The following is a 26,961-nucleotide window of genomic DNA, read 5'->3' on the forward strand; positions in this document are numbered from 1 at the left end:
GGAAATGCACAGTTAAAACACCCAAACAATCCAGAACCTGTCCCTGTAGTGATACTAATCTCCAAATTTTCTTTTATTTTCTTTTCATTTTTGGGGCCTGATCCTGAATACCCTTACTCATACAAATAATGGTTCGCAGAATCAGCTTTCTACTTTGTCAGATGTGCTATATTTGGACCAAGTACATTTACTGAAGGGTTTTTAAGAAGTTACAGACAAACTCAAAATTCTGAGTTAATCTCAGTGCAGTTTAAGGGTAGGGAGCAAGTTCTGCATTCCATGGATTCTGGAGATTTCCTTTGTGGCTTCTCAGGTTTTGGAGCTGGCTGGCAATCATTCTGGTCCCTGTGTAAACTAGAACAATTTACACCACATTGTAATGGCCAACAAGTAGCTGAGAACAGGCAGAGTGCAGAGGTGTTCGGCCTTATTCCTCTCTCCCAGCTATGCAGGTAATCTGTAGGATTGCAGAAATGAGTATGGATCAACATCTTTGGAATTTAAATAATGGTGCTTCTGCAAAGATATTAAGATCTGATATGGTGTTGTAGTTAGGCCTTAGCAACTTATCCCACCTGAGCCAAATAACTTCCCCGGTGGCAGAAAGATCCATCTTCTATACCTGATGTTTTTTATCTTCATATCCAGTTTTTTTTAAAAAAAAAATACATTTTTATTGCTTTTCTTATTGGACTATGTAAAGATTTTTTTCTCTAAAGGAGAAACACCTTTGTCTACAAGATTCATCTGCTGTATCTTTTATAAATTGCAAGTTAGCCTTTTATAATACCTCCTATAAAAATATTTCTTAGCACTAATTCAGATTCATTACTTTTATCACTTACTTCAGGCATACTGTGCCCATTTTTTCACCATAAATGCAGGATTTTTCAGTTTACACCTAGAAAAAGTACACATTTAACAAGATTTTTTAATAACAAATATCTGCTAAGGTGTTTCACAATACCACTTTACATTTTCAAGTAAGAGTCATATGAAAACTGGACAGTGTATATTATTTGTGGGGATTGAAAAAATACTTTGTATTTATTCAGAAAGGCTTTGACCTGAAGTAAGTTATTAAATCATCGTACTTACTGTGGTGTTTATGAGTATGGTGGTGTTCAAAAAAACACTATTAACATTGAAGGATGCATGATATTTCCTGATGCAGGCCAATTTTTGGGCAATGTTGGCTGGTTTTTCAAGAGTAATAATCCTATGGCAGGCTCTGGTTTTATTTTACAGAGCAGAATCTTTTTCAATTTTCTTACTTACATGTGTAGTCTGGGAGGTTATCATAATTACTATTTGAATGACTAAAACTATGGGGAAAATTCAGATATCTTACTACACTAAATTCTGGAAAAAGGCTTAGAAAATATTTCTCCTGGATCCCCATTCTCTGATTCCATTCATTGCCCTCTTTCCTGTGGTTTTCCATGCAGGAGTTATTACATGTTCAAAATAGATTTTCAGCCAATCACAGTTCTATACTCAAAGTTCCAGAGCTTCTCTGCAGAGCCAAAGTTGGTCTCATGAGAACATTAGAAGCTGTTTCCTTCTAGTTCTTGTAAATTTATATTTAGTTAAATAAAGATTAAAACACTATTTTTTCCATCCTTTCTTTTATATTCCACTTGGAGCTGTGAAAATGTATTCCAGACAAGTATCATTATAAGGTTATTTTAGGAGGAAGTCTTGGTTTAGGTCCAGTAACTGAAGTGAGACCCATCAGAGCACTGCAAATTTGTATGCTTCTAATGTTCTTCATGTTCTGATTCTGTTGCTGACTCACCATCTTTCCAGTGTTAAATTTGCAACATTTAGTCTCTCTCTAACTCTCTCTAGGCTTTCTGAAGTCCCTATCGTTGTACTATCTAAGCACTGTTTCGACAACAGGAACAAAACAAATCAGAACTTGTACAGTAAAACTTTTATAGCACCTCTCAAGGATCTCAAAGTACTTTACAAATATGAATTAAGCCTCAAAATATCCATATGTAGTAACTATGTATTAGTAAATTGTCTTTTCACAGATGGAGAAACTGAGGGGTATGTCTACACTACGAAATTAGGTCAAATTTATTTAAGTTGACATTTAGCCTTCGATTTTACAAAGTTGATACTGCATGTCCCCTCTAAGCACATTCCGTTGGCGAAGTGCATCCTCACAATATCAACTCATGGAGCTATCCACTGTGAGCAGCTATCCCACAGTTCCTGCTGCCAATTGGAATTCTGGGTTAGGCTCCCAATGCCTGTTGGGACAAAAACATTTTCACGAGTTGTTTTGAGTACATTTCGTCAGCCTCTCATGATGCACTTGTCTCCTCCCTGCCTGCCTCCCTCCATCCCTGAAAGCAACAGCAAATAATCATTTTCATGTCTAAGCCTAGGTTACCTGTGCAGATGTCATAGCACGGCAAGCATGGACCCTGCTCAGCTGTACACTGTTGTTGTGAGTGTCCCAAACACCTCGCGCAGCATCCTGCGGTATTTGCAGAGCCTAGCCAGGGGCCGCAGAGCAGAAGAATGTGATACCATGCAAATAGCCGTGCTGGAAGCCATGGAATGGAGCAATTCATACGTGGTGGCTGTGGCAACCGAGCTTGTTAACATGGTGGAATGCCTCTTCTGGGCTCGGAAAACAAGCACAGACTGGTGGAACTGCATAGTTATGCAGGTAAGGGATGAGGAGCAGTGGCTGCATAACTGTCGAATGCGTAAGGCCACTTTCCTGGAACTTTGTGAATTGCTTTCCCCAGCCCTGAAGTGCAGAAATTCCAAAATGAGACCTGCTCTGATCATTGAGAAGTGAGTGGCAATAACCCTGTGGAAGCTTGCAACGCCAGATTGCTACTAGTCAGTCTGGAATCAGTCTGGAGTGGGTAAATCTACCATTGGGACTGCTGTGATGCAAGTAGCCAGGGCAATCAATTCACTTCTGCTAAGAAGGGTAGTGACTCTGGGAAATGTGCAGGACATAGTGGATGGCTTTGCTGCGATGGGGTGATAGACGGAACACATATCCCTATCTTGGCACCAGACCACCTTTCCAAAGAGTACATAAACTGCAAAGGATACTTCTCAATGGTATTGCAAGCACTGGTGGATCACAAGGGCCATTTCACCGATATCAACGTGGGTTGGTCAGGAAAGGTACATGACGCTCGTGTCTTTAGGAACTCTGGTCTTTAGGAACTCTGCAAGAAGGAACTTTCTTCCCAGACTGGAAAATTACCATTCATGATGTTGAAATGCCAATAGTTATCCTTGGAGACTCAGCCTACCCCTTGCTCCCATGGCTCATGAAGCCGTAAATAGGCAGCCTTGACAGCAGTAAAGAGCAGTTCAACTATAAGCTGAGCAAGTGAAGAATGGTGGTAGAATGTGTCTTTGGACATTTAAAAGGGCACTGGCACAGTTTACTCACTACGTTAGACCTCAGCGAAAGCAATAATCCCATTGTTGTTGTTGCTTGCTGTGTGCTCCATAATATCTGTGAAAGTAAGGGGAAAAGTTTCTGGCAGGGAGGGAGGTTGAGGCAGATCACTTGGCTGCTAATTATGAGCAACCAGACACCAGGGCAATAAGAAGAGCACATCGAAGCACACTGTGTCTCTGAGAGGCTTTGAAAACCAGTTTCATGAATGATCCAACCCTGATGTGAAAGTTCTATGTGTTGTTCCTTGCCAGGCTGCCCCCTTTTTTGCATGTACTGCCCTGTAAACTAAACTCCCATCAAGCACAGTGTGCAAAGTGAATAAAGAGCCTCTTGTTCTCAATCCATGCATTTTTATTATGCTAACAAACATTGATCAGAGACAGCAATGAATAGCGAAGATAGCCTGGGTCTAAGGGCCTGATAACACAGGGGGTGGGGTGGGGGGAGGGCAAGGATACACAGCTTATTACAATTGCACTGTCTAGCAATCAGAGCTGTGTGAATGAGAGCCTTCTGCTCCAAGAACCATCCCCTGGAGTTGAGTTCAAGGGATAACAGAGCTTCTACCCCCTGCCCTCTGCATTCTAGGACATCTGGGAGACAGGGTATGGGGCTTGGTGAGGAGGACAGCTGGTTCATCATTGGGTGCAGCAGGACTCTAAAGTCTAGCTGCCTTTCCTGCACCTCAACCAGACACCTCAACATGTCTGTTTGCTTCCCCATAAGCCGCAACATCTTCTCTTGCATGTTACGCTCTTGTTCCCTGCATGCTTTCCTGACCTCTTGGTCAGTGTGCATGGTCTCCGACAGTGTAAGCCTCCATGTATTCAGCTGGGCCCTGTCAGTCTTGGAGGAATGCATCAAATCACAGTACATGTCTTCCCTGGTCTGCTTTTTTCGCCTTCTAATCTGGGACAGCCATTGTGATGGTGTGGAGAAAGCACCCACAGACAAGGTTGCAGCTGCAAGAAACCGCCCCCCAAAGGTAGCCTTACAGAAAATACATTGTTGAAAACAGAAGGTTAACTCTTGCAATGAATGAAACACTTTACAGCCGTAAATACATTCCCTGAGGTACACGGACACATTTTGTCTTTTAAAAGAAGTGCCTACCAGTAAGGTATAACACATGGCAGAGAGCTGGGCAGCAGATTTCAGTTTTCAGGCGGGCATGGTAAGCATGCAAAAAAGGGTAGGAGGTGTCAGGGCCACCTAGGGACATTTTTTGGTGGGGAAACTCTTGGCACATAAACAGGCTTTTCTGGGAAGCACACTTTGCATAGCTGGACTGGCCACCACTGTATCCCAATTGCTTACTTCAGATTAAACATTAACCACAATTGCATTTAACCCCTGGAGTGTGATTACAAAGTGTGCACTCACCAGACGTGCCATCCCCACCATCACAGTCCTGCAACAATAGGTCCTGGGTGGGGATTGGCTCCAGAGTTAGGAAAAGGTCCTGGCTGTCAGGGAGAATGGATCCTCCACTTGCCTGCTGCGCATTCTCCTCCTCTTCCTCATCAACAATGTCCTCTTTGTTGTTGCCCGAGGCAGCCTGGGGCCCCTGGGAGGTATCCACAAAGAGTGTTGGAGTACTGGTGGGGTCCCCGCCTAGAATCTCATGCAGCTGCTCATAGAAGCAGCATGTCTATGGCTCAGAACCAGAGTGACTGTTTGCCTCCCTTGTCTTCTGGTATGCTTGCCGAAGCTCCTTTATTTTCACACGGAACTGCTGTGTGTCCCTTATGTAGCCTTTGTCCCCCCTGCCCTGTGCGATTTTGGCATAGATGTCAGCCTTTGTTCTTCTGGTTCAGAGCTCTGTCTGCACAGATTCTTCTCCCAACACAGTAATAAGTTCCAGTGTCTCCTGTATGCTCCATGCTGGACCTCGGCAGGTATGGTCAGATGTGGTGGTGAGTTCTCCAAGCTGATCAAACAGGAAATGAAATCCAAAAGTTCCCAGGGCTTTTCCTGTGTACCTGGCTGAAGTGCAGTGGAGTTGACAGTGCTGTCCAGAGTGGTCACATTGGAGCACTCTGGGACACTTCCTGGAGGCCAGTCCCGTCGAATTACACAGTGTTGTGTCTATACTACCCCTAATTTGACCTGAGAAGGTCAACTCTAGCGCTGTTCCGCTCACCGAGGTGGAGTAATGTGTTTTCTGTGTAATGCTGTCACCTTAAGAATAAACGTGCTTACTTAGAAAGAACTGTGTGACTGCTGGGAATTCACACTGTCATAGACCCCACACATGTTGCTACCACATATGCCACAATTCAGGGCAACTGCACCTGCATTCCCCCTGTGTGGTTCCTTGAGAATACGCTAGGCTCTTGGTTCTTCAGTCATCATTCTCTGGGTAGAGCAGCGTGTCTCTCTCCCTCCATACGAGGATTTTTTCAGGTTACACAGTTCCCTGCCTATCCTGTGATAACCCCAGCAGTACCTAAAGAGGCCAGCACCTGTGCTTTGCTTTCTCTTTGAAGGCTATGAACAGCTGTGTCCAGTTTTAGGCACCACACTTTAAGAAAGATGGACAAATTGGAGAGATTCCAGAGGATAGCAACAAAATGATAAAAGGTTTAGAGAACCTGACCCATGAGGAAATGTTACTAAAATTGGGCATGTGTAGTCCTGAGAAAAGAAGACTGAGGGGGACCCTGATAACAAAAACATTCAGATCAGAGCGAATGTATATAAAAGCCTGTTCCAAAGTCCACTGAAGTTAATGGAAAGACTCAAATTACTTCAGACGGCTTTTGGATCATGCCCTAGTTGCTTTGTTACTTTTAGTGCAATGCATTTGTTTGTATCAAACAATCCAATTAAAGTATTTCCTGTGACTCACTGAAAAGTAAACAAGTGTTTTAATGCAATCACCATGTTGGTTTTATGGCAGCAATCTAATACCAGTCCAATGTACAGGCAGTGTTATACAGAGCAGTAAAATATTGTAAGCCACTGATATGTTAATAAGGGAATGATAATTAAAGCACCATTAGCAAGAAATCAATCCCTGGGGATTGGTCTATGTAAAAGGAGTATTCGATTAAAGATTATTTAACTTGCAGTATGAATTGATTTGTGAAACTCTGCTCTCTACAATTAGCTATGTAATTTAATTACTGAGCTCCTGTATTGATTTTCTTTTGCTATAGAAAATATTATTTAGTGTAGTAATTTATAGATGAGTAAATGCACTGAGATATAATTAATTACCATAGTAACTCTACTATCTGACTATTATTGAAAACAGAATCTTTTGAAGACAAAAATACTCGCATCCACATTTTATAAACTTTAGTGAAACTGTAAGGAACATGGGGAAAGAAAATATATAAAATCCCAAATAAAGAAAAAAGTCCAGAGTTCCTTTTCAAACTAACATAAAAAGGGAACCAAGACTGGTGTTGATTTCTCTGGCTAACTAAAATTTAAAACAGGTTGTAATAATTTTCTATTGCAATGTAGTTGTTACACACAAGTAACTACACGACGTGTCAGATTACTTGTCCCTCTTATTATATATATATTAAAACCAGGACTATCCAGTGCTATCTAATCCAGATTGTGTTTTATACTGGGAACAAAATTGTCTTTTGCCTAAACAATAACAGGTCACCTGAGGATCTTAAAATGTAGAAGGATTTTAAATCAACTGAAAGCTCTTCCTCTGCTTGCTAATTCAAGTGAAACATGATCCATTCTAAAAACCTAGAATAATGTCAAGGTCACTGCCAATAGCTTGGATAAGCAATAAAAAGAGACACAGAAACAGGCTAATGATATAAGGACATTAAAAATTAAAAAGGAGCTATTGATTTAAAGGTGCTATCTCAAAGGCTAAGTAGCACTAGCTATTGACCAAATGGTGGATCATATATTTCTGACAATGTGTGCACCGACCTATTAGTGTTTATCAGGCTTTTCCAGTTGCCTTGTAAATGTTACCTATTCTGCATTTTATCTGGACAGTTTGCATGTAGTTTTTAATAACATAATAAATAAAGAAAATGGGCATTCCAACCTTTTCACAACTCATTACAAACACTCATTTGAGCTTCTATATTTAGAAAAAAATTAGGAAAGGTAGTAAATAACAGAGATTATTTTAGGGACATTGCCGGCCTCATGAAAAGGTTTTGCACTGTGGCACAAATCTCTCCGAGCACTAAACTCATGTATCTTGACTGAACATTTGGGATCGCTGCTGATGGAGCAGGGGAATCCTCCCTGGAAGATGAAATATTCTTTTCATTATGTATGGAGGTTGGGGCTGCAGAGATATGATCAGAGAACTGGTGAAATAGTGAATGCCCTAGCCTGGCCTCTTCCCTAGGCATCACCAGCCCTGTCCCCAAACAACCCTTGTGCTCTTTGCAGAGTTGGCCTATGCACTGTACAAAGGGTGCATATCTCTTGTCTGGTTCTCCAAAATCTTGCTCTCATCTTGTGCAAGAGAACTACACTGCCAGGAATATTTCCACATGACCAGAGGAGGGGTAGGATTTGTCCCTGGGTGTTCAAATTTTAAATGTAGGCATTACCTACAGCGCCGGTCGCCAAAACGTGCAACTATTCCATAGGTGCAACTTCCACTGTATACTTGCCATTAAATCTCCAGACACCCTCCTTTGTGGTAGTTACCATAAGGAGAATGTTACATGCTTGAAGTGCATGCTGCCATTGGACTTGCTATCTCGTGAGCCCCAGTTCCCACCCAGCCTCTCCCCTTGCTCTGAGTGGGGAGCAAATTACTTGACTCTCTTTTGGAGTGCAACATACTCCCCCTGTGCATTAGGGGCAGCCATTTCAACTCCTCCCTGCCAACTTGCTCTGAGGGAGAATATTGTGTGAGCAACCATTGGCTGCCCCTTTGTGTCTAGAGCCCCCATCTGAGCAGCCCTCACTTGGCTATGCAAAGAAAGTAGTTATGGGGCCTTACACGCCTGCACAGGCAAGGAATATCTAGGGAATATTTAGATCACTACGTTTATGCCTTGGGAGAATCAAACACCAACAGAAACTAATGATGGATTGAGCAAACTCAAGTCAAGGAGTATCTTAGAAAAAAATTGTTCTTATTTACCACTGTGTAAATCCAGAGTAACTTCATCAGCTTCAGTGGAGTTCCTCCAAAATTATACCAGTGAAGTGAGACGGAAACCCAGCCCAGCTGTTCAATGGAACATTATTACATTGCGAAGCTGATCTCAGCACCCAGAAGAACAACACTTTTCATTTGTATTAAAATGAATGTTTAGATTATAGGGAATCTCGTAACATCCCTTTGGGATGGCTGAATTCTGAGACTGTGTACTTTTATAATTAAATTCAGGTAGAGCTGTTTGTCTAAGGATCAACTTTCAAATAGTATAATGAGTGATGTTTATGTTGCCATGAATGCACGTGGTTCTCTTTCCCTAGAGGATCTGCCCAACCTTAGCATATGTGTTGTATGTGGCTCTGTAGAGGGTGCACAACTGCCTAGTGGTCAGGCGAGGGTTGACCTGTCACCTCTCAGTTGAAACACAGTCCTGTCCTTCAGTGCCCCGTCCCAAGGGTTTCCAGTCCTCCCTTTTAGCACAGGGCTTTGCGGGTGGGGGACTTGGCCCCTCAAAGGGTCAAAGTCTTCTCCAGCGGGACTCTCACATAGGTGAAAGCTCTTGTTGTAACGTCCTCTTGGAGTGGGTGAGGGAGCCCTGGCTCACCCTCTCCACTAGGCTCCAGTCCAGGAGTGGGCAGCTCCAATCGGCACCTTGAAATGCTAATCAGCTGCCAGTAGGACCTCTTCTGACTCCAGCCTCCTTTAGCTTCCCAGAGTAAATCACTTCAGTCTAGTTTCTGACCTGCACATGCTGTCACCGGCCTCTCCTTGGAATGTTTGTACAGGTCTGTGCTGCCAGGTCCCAGGCAATGAGCTTCTGGGCAGTGCTTTCCCCATGGAGCAGCCATCTGTTGCCTTCTGCTGCCCACCCTTCCCAAACTGCTCTGCACTCCTTTGTAAAGCCCTGCCTCCAGCTTGTGCAGGCTTTGCAGTGTGTGTCTGGGCAGGGATACCTAAGCCCAGAGCTGTTCCTTGCTCTCCAGTGTGGAGTTTGTGTACACCATGACAGGCTCAAAAAAGATTACATTGTAACCTTGTGACCATCAAATCCTGGGATTAGAGGTACAGTTACGTCAGTGATCATGGGGCTAGGATTACCTGAAATTTATGGTACAATAGGATTGGACCTGGAGGCCATTCGGATAAAGATTGATGCTACCTACTGTCTTCCCCCACCTCTCAGTTCAGGAGCTTTTGGGTACAATTCACTCTATATCTGAGGTTAGATTGAAGTGTGTGGTGGTGCTTCAAAGTGCTCTAAACAGTCCCTTCCTATCCTACAATCTCTTACAGACTATCATCAGCATTAACTGAAACATATTCCTGTTTGTGCTAGATAATCTGAAAAACTCTATGTCTTACCCCAGACTATCTTTGCTAACATCATCACGCATCCTTATTCTTAGCAATTAAACTAGAAATATCAAAAGGACTTATTTCTATCAAGATAAATCCTGTTTTATAACTAGAGCTTTCCCATAAAGTAATGGCTTTTGATTCATATTGTGGAAATACAGATATTACACCCAAAGCCACAGACGCCGATTGCTAAAGAGAATGATGATGCCCTTCATGGCTAAGGAGAAGCCCAGGCTCGGGTTGCATCACTCAGTGGCTGAATGGTAAAGGCAATCATTTTCAGCATTCCTGATCCTTTCATCTTCATGAATAGAAAATACATCCAGAAAAAATGAGTGAGCCCTGATGGAAACAGAACTGCCAGAAAGGGAGGAGAAATTGAAATCCCTTTTTGTTTTCTGCCTACAGTATTGTACTGATTGACAGTGAGCCTCAGCATTCTGCAGCCCAATTTCATCCATGACTGTTAGGTTCATTCTACAGACCAGTAGGAAGGACCTTATGAGCCACTAATGATCCATGCACCCTACCCTGCGAATCACTGCTGCACAAGGGACAAACAAGTCAGAATCCTCGTCTCATGATATGCAACAAAAGCCTACTCCAGTAAAGTGTTGAAAGATAATTTTCTTCCTGTTTAATAAAAGTCAAGCATATACTCTTTATATTGTAATGGCTGACATGCATGTCTAAGTTTTATACCTCTCATTCACATGTAACTGTAAACTAGGGCTGTCAAGTGATTAAAAAGTAATCATGATTAATCACAAAATTAAAAAATAATCTGTATTAATCACTGTTTTAATTGCACTGTTAAGCAATAATAGAATACAATTTATCTAAATATTTTTGGATGTTTTCTACATTTTCAAATATATTGATTTCAATTACAGAATACGAAGTGTACAGTGCTCAGTTTATATTTATTTCTGATTATAAATATTTGCACTGTAAAAAAAATAGTATTTTTCAATTAATCTAAACAAGTACTGTTAGTGCAATCTCTTTATCGTGAAAGTTAAATTTACAAATGTAGAATTATGTACAAAAATTATGTGCGAGATGAGCTAAAGATTGATATGTCCCTTCATGCTTCAACCACCAGTCCAGACAACGTGTCCATGCTGATGACGGGTTCTGCTCCATAACGATCCAAAGCAGTGCAGACCAATGCATGTTCATTTTCATCCTCTGAGTCAGATGCCACCAGCAGGAAGTTGATTTTCTTTTTTGGTGATTCAGGTTCTGTAGTTTTCATATTGGAGTGTTGCTCTTTTAAGACTTCTGAAAGCATGCTCCACACCTCATCCCTCTCAGATTTGGGAAGGGACTTTGGATTCTTAAACCTTGGGTCGAGTGCTGTAGCCATCTTTAGAAATCTCACATTGGTACCTTCTTTGTGTTTTATCAAATCTGCAGCGAAAGTGAACAACATGTGCTGACTCATCATCCAAGACTACTATAACAGAGCTGGAGACATACAATTCTCCCCCAAAGAGTTCAGTCACATATTTAATTAACGCATAATTTTTAAACAAGCGTCATCAGCATGGAAGCGTGTCTTCTGGAATCGTGGCCAAAGCATGAAGGGGCATACAAATATTTAGCATATCTGGCATGCAAATGCCTTGCAATGCCGGCTACAAAAGTCCCATGCAAATACCTGTTCTTACTTTCTGGTGACATTGTAAATAAGAAGTGGACAGCATTATCTCCCATAAATGTAAACAAACATGTTTGTCTTAGCGATTGGCTGAACAAGAAGAAGGACTGAATGAACTTGTAGGCTCTAAAGTTTTGCATTGTTTTGTTTTTGAGTGCAGTTATGTAACAAAAAATATCTACATTTGTAAGTTGCAGTTTCACAATAAAAAGATTGCACTACATTAGAGGTGAATTGAAAAATACTGTTTCTTCTTTTATCATTTTTACAGTGCAAATACCTGTAATCAAAAATAATATAAAGTAAGCACTGTACACTTTGTATTGTATTGTACACTGTGTTGTAATTGAAATCAATATATTTTAAAATGTAGAAAAACATCCAAAAATATGTAATAAATTTCAATTTGTACTCTATTGTTAACAGTGCAATTAAAACTGCGATTAATCACTATTAATTTTTTTAAGTGTGATTCATTTTTTTGAGTTAATCACAAGTTAACTGTGATTAATCTACAGCCCTACTGTAAACCGAACAATAACAATATAACACAGGTTCACATACAAGTATCAAAAATGGGTCCTCACAAAGATAAATTCTTTTGGTTACTAGCTCTACGAAAACACTGAAGCAGCCTGGTAATACACAGTAAAATGGGCGTAGGCAGGGAACAGGTTTTTCTTCTGACATTAAACAAAAGCTTTACCTTCCTGAATAATTTTTGCACGCCTCTCACACCCAGATAGAAAAACTCTATTTGGATAAAAAGGATCACTTATCTTCAAATATGTTCTTTTAAATAGCAATTGTTGTCTTCTTTTACAGAATTGTAGTTTCATACACAAAGCCACATAAGGCATAGTGCTGCTATATAGTCTCACTCAAAGAAACCTTAGACATTTTTTAGTAAAAGGTTCAGTGTAATATAAAGATTAAAGGACCTGGTCGTGCCTACTGCAGGGAAACCTGCATACAGGCCCAGAGATGCTGCTAATGTCTGACAGGTCACTCCATCAGGGATGGGAGAGGATTTGCCTATGGAACAGGCAAAGGATATGGCCCACTGATCTCAATACATCTGTCTCAGGCTGGGGCATTGGTACAATTTTTTGGGCCTGCATCTCCCTCATGGCAAAATGCTCCTTCAAGAAATGTGCTTCCATTGCTTCCACTTCTGCCCCTGCCCCTAATTTGTCTCTCCAAGGAGCACAGGAGCTCACATAAGCTCACAAGTAATGCAGTCAAGGTCAGCATTACACAGGGAAACCTCTGCCTAACAGAGGGGAATGATGCCAAAGACAGGTGTCATTGGGGTGAAAGTAAATTTGAACTCTTACCCATACGGGGCCAATTCTGCCCTCCTGGAAGAGGTGCGGCCTTAGGCGGGAGGGGCGGGGCTGGGGGTCAGCGTCCCTCAGCCAGCCCAGCTGTGCTGCCTGGCCCACGCTGCCCGGGGTTCCAGCAGCAATTTAAAAGGCATGTGGCTCCGGCAGTGGCAGCCTGAGCCCCGGGCCTTTTTATATCGCCAGCCCTGGGCCAGCTGCTCCTTTTGCCCCCCTCCCCCATTGGTGGCCTGGTGGGGATTTGCCATCCAAGAACCTCAATAATTCTCCAGGAATGTATAGCTTACAATCAGACATTCTTGCTACATTTATAATTCGATGATGATTATGATAAAAAAAATCGAGAAATACAGAGTTCTGCTTTTCGTGAGTTTGAAACTGTGAGTGTCCTTTGTATTGTGTGAAATTGACCTAGGTACAAAATGCCAGCACAAGGACCTCTGTACCACTTAAATGGGAGCATCATACTCTTGAGGGCATTCTGAGAGAGAAATAAAAATTATGCACCAAAAATTCAAATTCTGGGCACACTATTTTAAAATTCTGCAAATGTTATTCGTCAAATAAATCTGCAGACTCTAGTGTGGCATTGGGGAGCACAGGCCACTGACTGTACAGAGATGGGAGATCACTGTGCAGCTCCCCCTGGGACATGGATTCAGTGATGAGGCTGCACCCAACCCTGACACAGTGCAAGGATCGGGCCTGCCCCAGAAACACTCCAGGGCCCTGCTCCTCCATGCCATATGCACCAGGTGTGGGCAGGCACGCTCAGCAAGGCAGGATCCAAGTGCGGAGGGGCTTAGTGTGGGGGGATCCAGGTGCGCGTTGAGAGGGTTCTGTGTGGGGCAATCTGGGTGTGGGCAGCTCAGTGCGGGATCTGAGTGTGGGGGGAATCTGGATGCACGGGGACTTCTTGGGGGGTTCTGGGTGCAATGATAATGGGACTATTCAGGAGGGTCCAGGTGAAGGAAATCGGGACTAAGTGTGGGGTGTGGATCTGAGTGTGGGAGGCTCAGCGAGGAGTCCAGATGCTGGGGGGAGTGTGACTCAATAGGGGTGGGGATCCAGGTGAAGCTGGCTGGAGCTTGGCAGGGTGGGGAATCCAGTTGTGAGTGGCTTGTCGGGGTGATCCAGGTGCAGGGGGAATGGAGCTTGTCAGCGGCAGGGGCTGAGGGTGGGGGGTGAGGCTTGGCAGGAGGGTCTGAGTAGGAGAGGGTCTGGATGCATAGGGGTTGGGTGAATGGGGGAGCAGCTACCTGTACAGTGATCCCTCCTTCTGCTACTGGAGAGCAATAGGTGCAGGAAGCATGGGGGGCAAGGGGAGGAGAAAGAGTTTGCAAAGCTTCCTATAGTCAGGGGAGAAATCTGGGGGTGGGCTCTGACACGGCCTCGGATGCCGTGCACAGGAAGAGGAAGTCCCATCCTCCCCAGCCCAGCCAGGACTAGCATCTGAGCCTAGTGCAGGGTAGGAGCTAACAGCTGGCTCTTCCTCAGTCTCGCGCCCTGCCTCACAGTGATTTACCTCTCTGCCACCTGCCGTGGGCATCCAAAACATACTGCTAAGAAGGATCTCATAATCACTCTTGTGGCTTCCCTTTGCTTCCCCATCAGAAAGTCATTTTTCTGCATGGAAGCAAAGAAATCTGTGGGGGACATAAATGCGCAATGGTGCAGAATTCCCCCGGGAGTAGCATAAGTAGGTCATAAGGAGGGCACAAATCTGGCACTGGCCCACAGCACAGGGATGAATTTCATCCTATATGGAAGGGTAGGATATCACTCATTGCCTTTCAGAAAGTTCTTGTGTGTCTACATCTCAAAATGGGGCACATTTAAAGAAAAAGATGCTGACAAGTCAGCAAAGAACAATACCAAAATGGTTTTGGGCCCAATCCTGTAAAACTTAGACACAAGAGTAATCTTATTTACAAGAGCATTGCTACTGTATTCAGTGACATTACTCATGTGCATAAAGATAAGCATGTATTTAAGTGTTTTTAGGATCAGGGCCCTAGTTTGTAACCTCTCTAGAATAAGGATTTTTTTCCTGTGTGTTTGTATAGTGCTTAGCACAACGTGCCCTAATCCAGACTGGAATCATTCTGTGCTACTGAAACACAAAATAAACGTAATTCACTTAGGGAATAAAGATAAATACCATGTGTTGATATAAATAATATGTACACAGGACTGGACAAAGCATTGGAGAATATATTGTAGGAAATAATTCTGCATTGGCAGTGGGGATCGACTGGATTACCTAGCATGTCTTTGTTTAATCTCTTAAATCTGTTATTGTGAGTCAGCTGTGCCGTTCCCCTACAACTCTACACAGTGATTTGAGCCTTTCCTATTTACTAATTATAGCTCTAAAATAATTATTTTAGTTTTGTTTTTAACTTCAGTCTTTTTTGGATCTGTCTGTACTGGATAATGTGACAGCAGAACGCTAATAACTCGCAAGCAGCAATGTGCTAAATTCACTTGTACAGCCCCACCTTTGCCTTTGCTCTCTACGTGCCCAGCCTATTCATGGAGGCTGCTGTCAGAAGGTAAGTGATGATGGATCTCCTTAAGAATGAGATAAAAGGAGGTTTTGGGTGTGTATGCTGCAAGTACATAGATATTTTTCTGTTCTCATTTCGGCCACACCTTCTAGACTAACTTCTAAAACAGAGATTTTGTTGATGGGTGGAGCAGAGGGGGTTGTGTTTTTTTGTTTTTGTTTTTGTTTTTAAATGCTAAGGCCTCCATTCAGAAAGTCACTTAAGCATTTGTTTTAATTGATCTCTATACAGCACATCATTGGAGCTTTCCTCTTGCGTTCACTGTCACGTGCAGCTACTGTGCTTGTGGTGATAGTTGCACAAGCACAGCTAGGGCCAAATCCCAATGTGAATATTTGGTATTTATTCAGGCAAAATATCACTGAAGTCAATGGCATTTTGCTTTCACAAGAACCAAGGAATGCAGGATTTGGACCTCTATTTGGATAAAAAGGATCACTTATCACTTATCTTCAAATATGTTCTTTTAAATAGCAATTGTTGTCTTCTTTTACAGAATTGTAGTTTCATACACAAAGCCACATAAGGCATAATGCTGCTATATAGTCTCACTCAAAGAAACCTTAGACATTTTTTAGTAAAAGGTTCAGTGTAATATAAAGATTAAAGGACCTGGTCATGCCTACTGCAGGGAAACCTGCATACAGGCCCAGAGATGCTGCCAATGTCTGACAGGTCACTCCATCAGGGATGGGAGAGGATTTGCCTACGCAGCAGGCAAAGGATATGGCCCACTGATCTCAATACATCTGTCTCAGTCTGGGGCATTGGTACAGTCTAGGCCCAGTAACAATTTTTTGGGCCTGCATATCCCTCATGGCAAAATGGCTCCTTCAAGAAATGTGCTTCCATTGCTTCCACTTCTGCCCCTACCCCTAATTTATCTCTCCAAGGAGTACAGGAACTTACATAAGCTCACAAGTAATGCAGTCAAGGTCAGCATTACACAGGGAAATCTCTGCCTAACAGAGGGGAATGATGCCAAAGACAGGTGTCATTGGGGTGAAAGTAAAATTGAACTCTTACCCGTATGGGGCCAATTCTGCCCCCCTGGAAGAGGCGTGGCCTTGGGTGGGAGGGGCGGGGCTGGGGGTCAGCATCCCCCAGCCAGCCCAGCTGCGCTGCCTGGCCCACGCTGCCCGTGGTTCCAGCAGCAATTTAAAAGGCATGTGGCTCCGGCAGTGGCAGCCGGAGCCCCGAGCCTTTTTATATCGCCAGCCCTGGGCCAGCTGCTCCTTTTGCCCCCCCCCCATTGGTGGCCTAGTGGGGACAAAAGGAGCAACGTCAGCTGTAGGGTCCAGTACCGGCAGCCACTTTTTACTGGTACACCGTATCAGCCCATACTAGCCTGTACTGCCTTATATTCACCCCTGGGTGTCATCTCCTTTAGGCACTAATTCATGTGCTTGAGGGCTGATCAAAAACTTTCCTGTGAAACTTTTTTTGGGGGGACAGACAGAAAATTGGGTGTTTGAATAAACACATTTTGGCAGATAATGTCTGCTTTCCTGGAGATCTTTCTAATTTTTGTTGGAAACCTGAAATCATGAAAAAAAATTGGCCAAAAACTGAAATATTTTCAGTTTTCAGCTGTTTTGGCTGAAAATTTTTGGATTTCAGATTTTTTGACCAAGAGTGGCTTTTGTTGGTCAGAGGAAGGTTTCTGTCGAGTTAAGGGGGATAATTTTTCTATACACGCTCACTAAAAAGCATTTAGCCTTTTTGCAAACATTTATCAGTTTTCCTACCCTCAGTGGGATTCTTGAGAGGACGCAGCCTAGCCCAAAGTAATTTAGTTAATCATTGATAATCCCTCTGTGTAACAGTTTCAAATCATATGACTGTGTAAATAATAGATTGAACTAGTAATATAGGGGAAGAATGTAGTAAGTAAATATTTAGTCACTAGCATACTAATGGCATATGTATTATGTAGAACAAATGGAGCTATGTACAAAATGCCATTTCCTTGCCATGGAAAAGAATTGATAATACCATTAAAAGATGCTGATTTTACTGAACAATAGAGTAACTATGGATTTTTCATGTCATTTCAGCTAATAGACAAACATTGGTCCATTAGGGAATATTTTATGTGCTGTCTTTGTTTACTCTATGATTGATTAATATTTAAATTAATCTTTTGGAATTACCATAGAAAAGAGTAGACATAAGATTTTAAATGAATGTCAAAGTGATTAATTAAATTTGTGTTTTAAAAAATGATTCTGAAAAGAAAAGTCCAATTTTAGAGGAATGGTTCAAAAATATGGGAGGTTGATGTTATGGAAATATTAATACCAATTACATACCCAGCAGAATAAGCAGAAATAAGCAGAGGACAAATAGGTACCAAAGGTACATCCGCACTGCAGCTGGTAGACAGATTTGCTCTAGCAAGGTCCAAGCAGGCATGTTAAAAATAGTGGTGTGGATGTTGCAGCTCTTGTTGAATCTAGGGCTGGCCACCGAAGCTCAGACCCAGGGGATCTGGTGGGCTTGAGTGTCCGAGTTGCTACCCAAGCTGCAACATCTGCACAGTTATTTTTAGCATGCTAGCTCAAGCCCTGCTAGTGCGAGTCTGTCTACCCAGCGTGCAAAAACAACAAAAAAAATCAGCAAAGCCATTCAGGTTTTTGAATATTAACATTTGATAGACATGCCTAGTCTTTTAAATATATGTAATCAGAGATTTCACTCAGTTCAATAAAATCACTAGAAACCACGTCATAGGTGTAATGATGCTCTCTGTAATATCATAACACCCTATTAAATAGGAACATCTGATGACTATATTCCTGTATAATGTCTCTTTAAACAAAAGCTCACAGTTGCAATGATTATTTCTGATCTTTACAGGGCAAGGATTGGTAAACCTGTTAATACTTGCTAAAAAAATAAACAGTGGATTCTGAAAGCCTTTACGTTTGGTTTGCACTTAGTGTTTGTTTCAAGGGCCCTTTATATTGGTCTGTTTCCCACTAGATGCAGTTCCCCATATAGAATTCATGTGTGTTCTAAGATTTAAAATGTTTTGTGTGGTTGTTATGTCAACTATGAGCCTTGCACTGATCTCATTTCATATTTATAGTTAATAATTTAACCACAGATTTCACATTATCTGCAGGTCCTCGGGAAAAACAGAACAGTAAGAAGCTGATGTTAACCCCTGCACACACAATAATTTTCATGCAATTATGAAATTGTCGTTATGTAATCAACATGAACAAGACACTGCGGCGAAACTGGGAACACCCAAACTGGCCATGCATATTCTAATGAAGGAGACACAGAGTGTTGGTAGTGATATGTTATAAAGCACTCATATACTTTCATTTAAAAATAATAAATATATGAATCTTTTAAGCCATTTCCTCTTCCTCTTGTGGAATGGATGCTCTGTTCCACAAGCAGGTGTCATCTTTTACAGTAGATGTGTTCACATGTTCAGCTGGTACTATGTGAGGTTGTTTTTAAAATGTTGTATGGGTGTTTTTTTCATTATTTGCTATTCTTCGTCCATTATTCTCCTGTTTAAAATGTTTTGGTTGTTCAGTAAGAAAGTTGGGACAATATCACGAGATAGAAGAGACTAATCATATACAGTGAACTGCCAATAGTCAAACATTTCCTAAAAAAAAAAAAAACCATGGTTGAAATTTGTTTGCATCAGCTGTTGGGCACATATTTAGCAATAACAAATGTTTGTAGACATTGGGATCAGTTTGTGAATTAACCATAAACGGAAATAAGGCTTATTTGCAACCAATAATTCAACTAGAATAACAATGATAGCTAGCTGCAAGAGTTGAGAATATATAAATAGCCTTCGGATATCATCCCTCAGGGCTTTGTCTTCACTGCAACTCCATTTACTGAACTTGAGCTAGTCTAGCTCCCAATGAGAGCAGCCACGCTGTCAAACAATACCACACAGAGCAATTGGATTAGCAGTACAGAGTGATGGGATTAGCAGTTGATGAGTTGTGCTAATTCTGTGGCTGGAACAGCACTGTATTGTTAGCTTCAGCGTCAGCTGCACTTGAGCTTTAACCCATACCTCTGAGTTCCATTTCACTTGAGCTAGAGATCTGTGTATATGAACAGGAGTTGGGTTGGGGTAACACTTGAGGTATTCCTTAAGCTAATACTGCATTCAGATGAGGCCAGGAGACTTGAAAGAAATAGATCTACTTAGACATCTTTAAAGAGTACAAAATGTGTAAATAGTCTTTGAACTCTCCTTTATCCAATATTTAATTATGCATACCTGCAACTCACAGACAGAACAGTAGAGAAGAGGTAATTATTTTCCTTCAGATTGTTATCTGGATATAAATGTTAATGGGCTATTAGCATCACAGGCTCAAGGATATTTGTAGATAGGAAGGATTGGATTTCCTGCAATATCTCTTCTCGATATTGCTGAACTTAAGTGCTCTCTTGAAGGGGACAAATTGGAGGAATTCATTTATATTGCCTCTCAGTGAGCCATACAGTGCCATACTTGCCTGAACAGATGGACAGAGATAAGACAGATAGATCCACTTTTAAACAGAGCTCCCCAATCGGATAAATGGAGACCTCTGCTTAAAAATGAATGGCATGATAGAATCAATAACTTTAGCATCAAGCTTACTTAATTTACAAATAAAAATTTAAACAAAAATGTTCTCTCCCTATCTTCAAAGGTCAGACTGGGAGATGCATGTGCAAGTGAGATTTTTTGCCTTGCACAACACCAATAGTCATAAGGATTCTGTATGAAATATATTTGACAACTTTGTTGACATTAAGGTTAACTGGTCAGAAAATCTGGTCCAATATACATATTGTTTCCCTCCAACTTTATTTTTTAAAACAATGCTATGGATAAATGTAAGTAAACACCATTCATGATGCTTAGTCCTCACTCAAAGTATTAGGCCCAAGTCATGACTTTCAAGTTGAACAGCAAGCCAGGAAAGAATCCTGCTCATTCTTCTACAGCTGTATTGGCCCTGTAGTGCTAACAGGATTATAGAGGTAATAACTTATATCTGAAAGTAATGTAAGAAGGTCTAACTTAGGAAAAATACAAGGAAGAGATTTTTTGAGAAGATAAAAAATGTATCTACAGCAATTATTGTTATAGAGTCAACAGTTACCAATAGTTACCATGCTGTGATATCAGAGGTACCAGAGTGTTTTTTTTTACTTTAGATGAGATTCTGACAGCATTACTCATATTGATTGCATCCGAAGAAGAAGTGGGCTGTAGCCCACGAAAGCTTATGCTCAAATAAATATGTTAGTCTCTAAGGTGCCACAAGTACTCCTGTTCTTTTTGCGGATACAGATTAACATGGTTGCTACTCTGAAACCTGTCATATTGAGTAGTATTTTATTCTGCAAGCAGCCCCATCAATTTCAATGGGACTTCTGGAGGAGTAAAGTTAATACCCAATGTGTTCAAGAGTATCAGAAGAACCTGGTCCATCTTCATGTCTCAGATGCCATGGTCTGGCAACATGTTGACTTTTTAATTGCTATCACAGTAGTCATTTTCCTGACCATAACCAATATTTTAACTTCCTTACAGACTGCTCTTTAGGAGTTGGAGATGTCTTTTGAACTTACACTAGGAAATTTTAGAATCTTGTGTCAAACCTTTTTATTTGAAATTATTATTGTTGTTGATTTACCAGTAACAAATCTATCGATGTATCTATGCCAAGCTTATTATCAAGGTTTATATAACAGATCTTTGGTTCACCTATACATAACACTTAGAAATGTCCTGCTAACTAGTTTGCTTAACTAAGTAAATATTTTGGTGCTTTATTATATGTTTGTTTCCCTAGAGAAATATTTGTATTAGTTTTGGGGATCTGGTCATTTAAAAAAAAAGTATAGCTTGTTTTAGTTTGGTTGGTTTTTATTGAAGAGAATCAGAAAAAAAAATACATTGAGTTTCTTCACTGAAGAATTCTAAATGGGGCTAGGAAAGCCTGGACACTAGAAAAACAAAACCCACACCTCCAAAACAGGCTCCAAGTTTGATCCTGCAAAGCTCTGAGCACTTTGACCCTGATCCAATAAACACATGAGCACATTTTAACTTTAAGCTGGTTAGTGTTTCCACTGACTTTAATGGAATTACTCACATGCTCAAGTGCTTTGCTGAATTGGAATCAGTATTCAACACCTCACTGAATTGTGCTCTAAATCCTGATTTAGCTAGGAGAACTGCAAAAGTCTAATGTATTTGAACAAGATCACAGAATCGTAGAAATACAGAACTGGAAGGGACTTAAAGAGGTCATCTAGTCCAGTTCTTTGCACTGAGTCAGGACAAAATATTATCTACACCTTCCTTGACAGGTGTTTGCCTAACCTGTTCTTAAAAACCTCCAGTGATGAAGATTCAACAATTTCCCTAGATAATTTGTTCCAGTGCTTAACTACCCTTATAGTTTAGGAAACAATTCCTAATGTCTAACCTAAATCTCCTCAGGGCTGCCCGGGGGGGGGGGGCAAGCAGGGCAATTTGCCCCAGGCCCCGGGCCCCGCAGGGCCCCGCGAGCCCTGGCCCAGCGGCAGTCCGGGTCTTCAGCAGCATTTTGGTGGTAGGGGGCCCTTCAGTGCTGCCGAAGACACAGAATGACTGAAGGGCCCCCCACCGCCAAAATGCTGCCAAAGACCCGGACTGCCGCCGGGTGAGTACAAGCGCTGCAGCTCACCTGCTTTGCCCCAGGGCCCCTGAATCCTCTGGGCGGCCCTGAATCTCCCTTGCTGCAATTTAAGCCCTTGTCCTATCCTCAATGGTTAAGGAGAATAATTTATCCCCTTCCTCTTTATAACAATCTTTTACACACTTGAAGACTATCATATCACCCCTCAATTTTCTCTTCTCCAGACTAAACAAACCCATTTTTTCAAGCTTTCTTCATAGGTCATGTTTTCTAGACCTTCAATCATTTTTGTTTATCTCCTCTGGACTTTCTCCAATTTGTCTATATCTTTCCTGAAGTGCAATATACAGAACTGGACACAATTCTCTAGCTGAGGCCTTATCAGCATGGAGTAGAGTAGAAGAATTACTTCTTGTGTCTTGCTTATAATGCTCCTGCTAATACATCCCAGAATGGTGTTTCCTTTTTTTGCAACAGTGTTGACTCGTAGCTAGCTTGTGATCAATTATAATCCCTGGATCCTTTTCTGCAATACTCCCTCATTCCTAGGCAGTCATTTCTCATTTTGTATTTGTGTGTGTGATTGATTATTCCTTCCTAAGTGAAGTACTTTGCATTTGTCCTTGTTGAGTTTCATCCTCTATAATTCAGACCATTTTTTCATCTTGTCAAGATCATTTTGAATTATAATCCTGTCTTCCAAGACACAGGAATCTGTTTTGAGTCCGCTTTTATTCAATATCTTCAAAAATGAGTTGGATAATGGCATACAGAGTTTGCGGATGATTCCAACCTGGGAGAGATTGCAAGTATTTCTCCCAGGTTGGAATAATCTGCAAACTCTGTATGCCATTATCCAACTCATTTATGAAGATATTGAATAAAACCGGACTCAAAACAGATTCCTGTGGAATCTCGCTTGATATACCCTTCAGCTCAATTGTGACCCACTCATAACTACTCTTGAGTATGGTTTTCCAGCCAGTTGTGCAGCAACATTAGAGTAGGTTCATCTCTAGGCTATATTTCTCTAGTTTATTTATGAGACAGTCACATGAGACAGTAAGATGCAGCTGTTCAGTTTGTACAGTCCTGCCCTGCCTCTCCCAAATGTGTGTGATTTACCCAGATATTGGAATGGATCTGAGGCCTAGATTTTTAAAGGTATTTAGGCATTGTTGCACTCAGTGAGACTAAATCTCACTTTCAAAGGGATCTAGGCATTTAGGCATTCAACTGTTGATGGGATTTTGGCTGCAAAATACCTAAATCCCTTTTGAAAATGAGATTTAGGCTCTTAAATCTGTTAGGTGTTGCAATGCTGAGGGCAGCAATGCCTAAATACCTTTAAAATATGGGCTTGAATGCTCCCCTCCCAGGTGTTACATATGGATGCTGATCACTTATCAGATTGAGTATAATTAACTGAAAATGCAGCAAAGAATCCTGTGGCACCTTATAGATTAACAGACGTTTTGGAGCATGAGCTTTCGTGGGTGAATACCCACTTCCTCAGATGCATGTAATGGAAATATCCAGGGGCAGGTATATATATGTGTGCTAGCAAGCAAGCTAGAGATAACGAGGTCAGTTCAATCAGGGAGGATGAGGCCCTGTTCTAGCAGTTGAGGTGTGAAAACCAAGAGAGGAGAAACTTGGCAAGCCATTACAGAACCAGTTTCTCCTCTCTTGGTTTTCACACCTCAACTGCTAGAACAGGGCCTCATCCTCCCTGATTGAACTGACCTCGTTATCTCTAGCTTGCTTGCTAGCACACATATATATACCTGCCCCTGGATATTTCCATTACATGCATCTGAGGAAGTGGGTATTCACCCACGAAAGCTCATGCTCCAAAACGTCTGTTAGTCTATAAGGTGCCACAGGATTCTTTGCTGCTTTTACAGATCCAGACTAACACGGCTACCCTCTGATAACTGAAAATGTTTCTAATTATGAAAACAATCATTTTTTTTCTGTATTTGTACAGCACCTAGTTCAATGTCATCCTGATCCATCACTGTGGCTCCTAAATACTACCATAATACAAATAGTAAATAATACAAATGTTCAATATTAGGTTGCTGTCCTTTTTATTTTCCCCCCAAAACCTAGATATCTTGAAACACAAGCTTACATTATAGATCAGTGATGGGCAACCTGCGGACCGTCAGGATAATCCACTGGCAGGCCGCGAGACAGTTTGTTTACATTGACCATCTGCAGGCACAGCGGCCCGCAACTTCCAGTGGCCGTGGTTCACCGTTCCCAGCCAATGGGAGCTGTGGGACGTGGCGGCCAGCACATCCTTGCAGCCCGTGCTGCTTTCCTGCAGCTCCCGTTGGCCATGAATGGTGAACCGCGGCCACTGGGAGCTGCGGGCGGCTGTGCCTGCGGATGGTCAATGTAAACAAACTGTCTCACAGCCCACCAGGGGATTACCCTGATGGGTTGAGTGCAGCGGCGGGTTGCCCACCACTGTTATAGATTAACATTCTTTCAAACACTTTAAAACAACAAAAAGTAGAAAGCACAATTTTTTTTTGGTTTGTGTTTCATAATATAAAAGGGACACATTTTCTCACATATTTTCAAAACAACAACAACAAAAAACCCACCTCATTCCAGGGATAACAGTTTCTCTGCCAAATTTTACAGCGTAGTAATAAACACCTGAAAGTAAAGAACTAGAATGGAAATACTGACACAACTGAAACTTATAGTGTCATAGCCTGTGCTGTTATAATACCTCGTGTGTATATTTCTAAAAGAAATAAACCCCTGAAGATTATGAAAGTAAACATGAAATATATATTGGCCAGAAAACTTTTTAGAGTAAGTTTGCCATATGGATACCAGGGCCCAAATCTTCAGCTGATGTAAATCGGAATAGCTCCATTGAAGTCAATGGATGTATGCTTATTTTAATCAGCTAAGGATCTGTCCCAAGAAATCTGAACAACAAGAACCAAAGTTGGTACCATATGTTGATTGAAAATGTAAATATGATTAAAAATTATAATTTATAAGACCCCCATGAAATAGACTTCCCCTCATACAGCCTGTGACAGGGTATATCTACCCCATACTGGCCCAGCTAGGATTGACCACACAATATTGGCTGAAGAGGCCACACTCCCTTACCCAGCTGGGCATGCTCCAACTGGAGATAGGATACAAAAGGGAGCAGCCCAGCTGAGTTGGGGCTGACTGAGAAAGAGAGCAGATGCATGCTGCAGGCTTCTGCCAGAAAGTTTGTAGCCTGATCTATAAATTAAATTATATTGTTTACTTAGGAATCCCCAATTATCTTTTAAATTATCTTCAGCTTTGAGGGTTGACAGGTTCTTGTCCCAAGATCAGGCCCAGTATTATTCAAATTATAATATAGTTGGGAACCGCTGTGCACAGTTGCAACAGACACACTATAGAAGCTCTTCTATATTTACAACTAGCTTATCAATACATTTAGCACAGTCATAAACGCTCCAACTCAGTAAGGTAGATAGAGATACTACAGAATATACATCTGCACGTCCATATACTCACACCATCTCCTGTAGAACAACCTGAAATATTAGCCATTATCTTCCTCATCGCCATCACCTTCCCTCTTATCACCAGTGGCCATCATTCTGGCACCTCTCAAGGGCTACATCTCCTTTCCCTACCGCCCTTAGGCTGGGATGCAACTTTTATAATATGGTATGCTGATGCCACTATGCTTGATGCATATCCAGTAGGAGATTTTCCCCTTTTTTTTTATTTACTAATTTGGTGTGTCCTTCTCCTATAGCTTAGTATAGCAATGATCTCAACTTATTATCAAATTAGTCAATTTGTTACCATGGCTGTCTTGTGGTTAGGTATCTGCGGATGTAGTTCATGTTCCTGTTACATACATCAGTTCATTGCCATGACACTCTTGTGGTTGGATCATGTATCTGTGGTCAGCAATTCCCCTTAAACACTATTTTCAGCTCCCCAATACTTGGGGTTTCCTTTGTGCTGTTTATCTGCTCAAAGTTCACAGGCCTCAAGCCTTTTGCTAACTTTGCTAATGTCTTACAGGACACAGGCCTGTAGGTTCCTTGCATTATTGCCCAATATCATGGAAAGCAATGAATATAATAGAGGCAAGCTAGCCCTTTGGGCTACTCGTTGCTGGAGTTCTGGACAGCGGAGGCTGAACAGGCTGAATTGATGGTGAACCCCCCCACCAACTCCGGGAATGGTGAGCTGCCATCTCCAGGGGAACTGATGGAGCAGGAAACAAGGAAGTGGCCCAGGGAATGTGACTGTTGGACTGGGAACCTAAATCTAAGTCAAATATTACTGGTTTCCCAGGGCCCTGTGTCAGGACCTGGTGGAGTAGGATGGGCCCAGGTCCCCCTATCCTGACCTGCATCTACTGCTGGGTGCAGGCACTGCCCATGAGGTCGGGCACAACTGCCCAGAGGGCAGCTTTAAGGACTTGGGCTGTAAGGCTGTGCTACCTAGAAGCTAGGGAAGCCCTATTGACTCTAGCTATTAGAGCCTGTTGCCATGCAGACAGGTGACAGTCCTAGTGACTTTTGCCACCAGAGCTGCTGGTTCCCAATTTTTGTGTTCCTCGACCCAACATCCCATGATGGGGTGTGTCTAACTCCGACACAGCCTGCCAACTTTTTTATGTTGGCTGACTGCTTTTATTTAAGATTTTTGATATACACAGAGTATTAAATGCAGAGATGTGGACCACAAAACCTCAGAGTCTAGCATGCCAGGGTACATCTTGATCAAAATGGACTCTTG

At 41.8% G+C, this 26,961-nt stretch overlaps 1 long non-coding RNA gene across 1 annotated transcript; it reads right to left on the minus strand.

Annotated features, from left to right (window-relative positions):
• On the minus strand, positions 1 to 25,847 carry LOC127043061 (uncharacterized). The gene is made up of 4 exons (XR_007772129.1): positions 25,717 to 25,847; positions 24,786 to 24,840; positions 846 to 901; positions 1 to 457 (listed from the first exon to the last, which is right to left on the minus strand). It is a non-coding gene; the product is annotated as an uncharacterized LOC127043061 (long non-coding RNA).
• Between the last annotated feature and the right edge of the window lie 1,114 nt (positions 25,848 to 26,961).

Source organism: Gopherus flavomarginatus, chromosome 1 (assembly GCF_025201925.1).
Source record: "Gopherus flavomarginatus isolate rGopFla2 chromosome 1, rGopFla2.mat.asm, whole genome shotgun sequence".
Lineage (NCBI taxonomy): Eukaryota > Metazoa > Chordata > Testudines > Testudinidae > Gopherus > Gopherus flavomarginatus.